Source organism: Priapulus caudatus, unplaced genomic scaffold (assembly GCF_000485595.1).
Source record: "Priapulus caudatus unplaced genomic scaffold, Priapulus_caudatus-5.0.1 Scaffold160, whole genome shotgun sequence".
In the NCBI taxonomy this organism is placed as follows: domain Eukaryota; kingdom Metazoa; phylum Priapulida; class Priapulimorpha; order Priapulimorphida; family Priapulidae; genus Priapulus; species Priapulus caudatus.
Genome location: NW_014577221.1, coordinates 25,660 through 31,773, shown reverse-complemented (window position 1 = coordinate 31,773; position 6,114 = coordinate 25,660).

Here is a 6,114-nt window from a genome sequence, read left to right as displayed (position 1 = left end):
TAGCTGGATAGATAGATAAATAGATAGATAGATTAGATAGATAGCTAGATAGAGAGAGAGAGAGAAAGAGAGAGAGAGAGACAGAGACAGACGAGAAGAGAAGAAAAAGGGAGAGATGAGAGAGAGAGAATGAGAGCAGATGAGAGAGAGCAGAGAGAGAGAGAGAGACGAGAGGAGAGAGAGAGAGAGCGAGGAAAGCGATAGATGAGAGAGAGAGACAGTGATAGAGAGATTGCGTCTGTTTGGTGTTCAGATTACGTAATTCCCTAAGCCTCTTTCTTGAGCTCTACGTGATACTAGCTCTACCAAGGATTAACTGATGCGATCTTGTCAGTATTTGTCCTTGTCACATTACGCCTTTTGTCACTTTGTTTTCGTACAACGGGCATCGACATGAATAACTCTTACACGCTATTATTAACGTGTTATCACCGGGTCTGCTTCGGTGTGACGTGCCACGCCAGCATCTCATATAGACACGCACGCACACACGCACACACGCAACGCACGCCCGCACGCACGCGCACACGCACACGCGCACACGCGCACGCGCACGCAACGCGCCACACGCGCACCGCGCGCACGCACGGCGCACACTGCGCTACGCGCACGCACGCCGCACACGCGCACGGCGCACGCCGCACACGCGCACGTGCTCACACGCGCAGGCCCGTGCACACGCGCACTGCGCACACGCGCACCGCGCCACGGCGCACACGCCACACGCACGCACGCACGTACACACCTATGCCACGCACGCACGCACGCACGCCACGCACGCACGCACGCACGCACACACACGCACGCACGCAAGCACGCACGCCACCCACCGCTCACGCGCGCAGCGCACGCACGCAACGCGTAGATGTGCATGGAGGCGTTCAATATTAGGACAAACGCATTTGTCCAACGAGGGCCAACCCATATAGGCCCAACACGAGTCATTGTTGGAAGCCACATCATGAGGCGGTTGCCGGCACGTTTCAACCGTGGTTCACTTCTCACACTGCGTCCTCCCGTTTTCTCACCGCTCGCGTCTCCGATTTTCCTCGAGCGAGTTTCTTTTTCGGCGCACGATTTATTGTCGTTTCCTCGCTTGATTATCCCCCCCCCCCCTTATTTAAATTTCCCGTCTCTATGCTAACGTGCTCTGTTTCGCCTCCCGGCCACTAAGCAGGTTTTCATCTGCTAAGGAACGCGCCCCGCTATATAGAGCCATAATCTCCTAATGGCTGGCTAGAAATGTACGCGGGTATTAATCCGCCAAGTACTTTCCCGGCCTTACACGGATGATGCGCCGTGCCATATGTCGCATCTACGTTCGAATGTTATTTGTTCTAGTTTGTTTATTTTTTAATTCTTGTATTCTATTTTCTAAATTGTTTCTGTTGTTTCCATCTGATCCTGTCATGTGCTTATAATATCGGCGCATGAAAACATGTCAGACGTAGCGTGAAATTGAGCCGCGAATGAGGGCCAGAGAGAGCCGGAAGATAGTGGCTACAGAGGGGAGAGAGCGAGAGATGACGGGGGAGTGACAAAAAGACTGATGACGCATGAGAGAGAGGGATGAGAAACGGAGAGGGCAAGTAAGAGAGGAGTTAGACAGGACATCCGGGAGTGAGCATGATGAAGAGAGAAGTTGGGAAGGAGAGCGAAAAAGCAGTCTAGTGCAGAGAGAGAGAGATGAGAGGAGAGAGAGAGAGAGAGAGAGAGAGAGCAGAAGAGAAGGCAGAGTGCCAGAAGGACAAGGAAGGAGCGAGAGGAGAGAAGAGAGCGAGAAGGAGGAGAGCGAGAAGGGAAGAGAGAACATAAGCGTGCAAAATAATTGTGTGTGGGATGAGAGACAAGCAAACCGGCTGCGTTCTAGCCGCGACCGCGTTCAGCGAAGTGATTAAGCGCGAAATTATCGGCCAACCGCACGTGGTATACCTTTAAACTTAATTCCGAGCTTGTTGAAGCGCGCCAGCGGATGTGCCGCCTATTAAAGATTATGAAAATTAATCTGATATCTCGAATCTAAAGGCATATTTTCGATAGTAGAATATGAAGAGTAAAAGAAGTAATGTCGCCGGCGTTAACCGTGATGCACGCGTACGAATGATTATTGGGCGTCTGCGGGAGCAACCACATCGGGTTTATTTCAATGCATATCATTATTATGTTTAATCTTTTGAAAGAAAGTAAAACCGGACGCAATAAATCAGACACACGACCCACACACACACACCACACACACACACCACACACCACAACACACACACACACACAGCTACACACACACACACACCACACTACGCCAACACACACACCGAAATAGAGAGAGACTGAGAGAGAGAGAAAGATGTTCTACCCCTGTGAGAAAGAGACGAGAGAGCAGGAGAGAGAGAGATGATGAGAGAGAGAGACGACGAGGCGTCGAGCGAAAATAGAGAGAGAGATCGAGGAGCAGAGGAGCAGAGGAGAGAGAGAGAGAGAGAGAGAGAGCAAAGAGACTGAGAAAGAGTGTGTGCGGCCGCGTCGACAGACATCGAGACGGGGTCGGGTGCAAGAAAAAAATGTTTCACAATAAGAGCGCATCCACGCAACGCTAGCTAGAATGCCATGAGTGGAAACGAGATGGTGAGAGGGCAACTGAATTAGGCAGCTCTTGCATCTACAGCGAGCACCTGTTGTCACGGCTACGCACCTGCGCGCTAGATCTAAGAAATTTGACCAAATCTCGCCTGCACACATGCTACGTTATCATAGACGTTTATATACGCGAGTGCAAATTACGTAGCCTATTATATATATTATATATATATATATTATATAATATATTCTATTAATAAAGGTTTCTTGATCTGTACATTATGCGCCGCTCAGCATTCTTTGTGCTAGCATCCAGGGAGCCATACGCTCGCATACTGTATGGCTGCATATAGACAGAGATTGCGCTTCATATAGATTTACCGGTGTGATTACTCACGGGCTGATGAACGTTTGCGTAATAAAAATATTGAAATCCATCCATCCATCAATCCATCTGTCTGGTTCCATCCATTTCCAAATTTTTTTTTTTTTTCCATCCGTCCATCCATCCGATCCATCCCATCCATCCATCCATTCATTCAATCCACTCCCCATCCATCCATCCATCCATCCATCATCCATTCATCCATCCATACATCCATCCATCCATCTATCATCCATCTTTATCATCCATTCCATCCAATCCATCCACTCCAATCCATCCATCCATACCATCCATCCATCCATCCATCCATCCATTCCATCCATCCATTCCACTCCATTCCATCATCTCTCTCTTCTCTCCATCTCTCCCTCTCTCTCTCTCACCCTCTATCTCCCTCCTCTCTCTTGCTCGTTACACGATACCTCATTACCGCGTTTCTGCGGTCATTATGAGCCGTGTGCAGCCTCCGCATCCCGCGGCTTCAGGATGCAAGCGAAACGCAGCAATCTTTAGATTACGGCTTGGCAACGAGGCGTGGACACGCGCCTGCTCGTATTGCTCGCAGCACTAATGGGCACGGCGACAGCGTTATGAGGATGATTATGAATAGAAGGCGGAGTGCTGCGTGACTGCTATCGAGTTCATGAAGAGAAAGAGGGGATGAGAGGTGGGGTGAGCGGGTGACGCTTGAATAAAGGCAGTATTACGAGAGAGAGAGAGAGAGAGAGAGAGAGAGAGAGAGAGAGAGAGACGCACGCGCACACATGAGCAACGGAGAATGAACGCAGAGAATGAGATAAAGAGTGGGAGACCGAGCGAGAGAGTGAGAGAGTGACGGCGAGAGCGTGTGAGAGAGATAGCGACAGCGAAAGTGAAAGAGAACGGGAAAAAAATATATACAGCAGTGCACGGATGCCCGACGCATGCACACACACGCACGCACACCCGCACGCACACCCGCACGCACGCACGCACGCACGCACGCACGCACGCACGCACGCACGCACGCACACCCACACGCACGCACACCTGTACGCACGCAAACACGCGTGTTTACGCTACGCATACATGCACGCGATGTCATCCAATGTCCCTCTCGATCCCAGCTCTCCGTAAGATTAAAATATTAACACGCGATTTTAAACAATAAACTGCAACAAAATGCAGATCGGAATCAGAGTCGCACGCAAGCATCGCGCGAATGAATGAAGCTTAGCGTGATGCGCGGAGAAATCCTCGTAGCTGCATAAAACGATCGCTCGTCACCTATTGATATAGGTGCTGAAAACGCCTCGTTGTCGTCACCTGCGGGCTAAGCAGGCATGTACACAAAGCTACGGTAATCAGGTGTGAAGGTAATCAGTGCGCAGGTGTTTGGCCTCGCGTTACAGGTGTAAACGTACGCGCCGCTCACTAGACAGCACATGGATGCGGTTCATCTCTACTGCGTCACACAGCTAGTGCATCACACAGACGACACTTCTGCTGTTTTGTCAGGTTCGCATAGCCCCCGCCCCTCAAACGTACGGTAGCTGCGAGGCTTACATAATATCATAGCGCTAGAATCGCACATGAAAACAATATCTATATAAAAGACCCCAACAACACATACGTGCGATTTGCGATAGCACGGATGGAAAGAGCCTCAGGTATCAGCACATCTGTTGCCTTCACACCTAATAAGATTCGAGATCCCAGCGCGCTGTCTCAACGAGTCGCCGCGAAGGCAGCATACGTCTCCATCATTACTGTATTCCCTTACGCCTCGATGTTTATTTTCTTACATATCTTGGTACACGTTTACGTCCTACATACTACATAGTACATAGTTTACAGTCTTTACATCTGAAAGCGTCCAGGTCACCGTATCTTTGAATATGTGCCCTCGTGTACAACACGAGTCATTGTGGAAGCCAACATCATGAGGCGGTTTGCCGGCACGTTTCAACCGTGTTCACTTCTCACACGCGTCGCTCCCGTTTCTCACCGCTCCGTCTCCGATTTTCCTCGAGCGAGTTTCTTTTCGGGCGACGATTTATTGCTTTCCCTCGTTTATTATCCCCCCCCCTTATATTTCCCGTCTCTATGCTAATGCCTCGGTTCGCTCCCGGCCACTAAGAGGTTTTCATCTGCTAAAACGCGCCCGTAATAGAGCCATAATCTCCCTAATGGCTGCTAGAAATGTACGCGGGTATAATTCCGCAAGTATTTCCCGGCCTACACGGGATGATGCGCCGTGCATATGTCGCATCTACGTTCGAATTGTTATTTGTTCTAGTTGTTATTTTTTAATTCTTTATTCTATTTTCTAAATTGTTTCTGTTGTTTCCATCTGATCCTGTCAGTGCTTATAATATCGGCGATGAAACATGTCAGACGAAGCGTGAAATTGAGCGAACGAGACAGAGAGAGGAAGATAGTGTACAAGGGAGAGAGCGAGAGAGACGGGGAGTGACAAAAAGACTGAGAGAGAGAGAGAGGGAGAGAACGAGAGAGCAAGTAAGAGAGGGTTAGACAGCGAGGGAGTGAGATGAGAGAGAGAAGTTGGGAGAGAGCGAAAAAAAGTTAGTGCATGAGAGAGAGAGAGAGAGAGAGAGAGAGAGAGAGAGAGAGAGAAGGAGAGTGCCAGAAGGACAAGGAAGGAGCGAGAGGGAGAGAAAGAGAGCGAGAAGGAGAGAGCGAGAAGGAGAGAGATAAGGTGCAAAATAATGTGTGTGGGATGAGAGACAAGCAAAGCGCTGCCGTCTAGCCGCGACCGCGTTCAGCACTGCACGCGCTAATGAAACGAGGTGATTAAGCGGAAATTATGGCCACCGCACGTGGTATACCTTTAAATTAATTCCGAGTTTTGTTGAAGCGCGCGCGATGTGGTCTATAGATATGAAAATATAATCTGATATTCGAATCTAAAGTGCATATTTCGATAGTAGAATTGAGTAAAAGAAGTAATGTCGGCCGGGTTAACCGTGATGCACGCGTACCGAATGATTATTGCGTCTGCGAGCAACCACATCGGGTTTATTCATGCATATCATTATTATGTTTAATTTTGAAGAAGTAAAACCGACGCAATAGAATCAGACACACGCACACACACACACACACGCACACACACACACACACACACACACACACACACACACACACACACACAC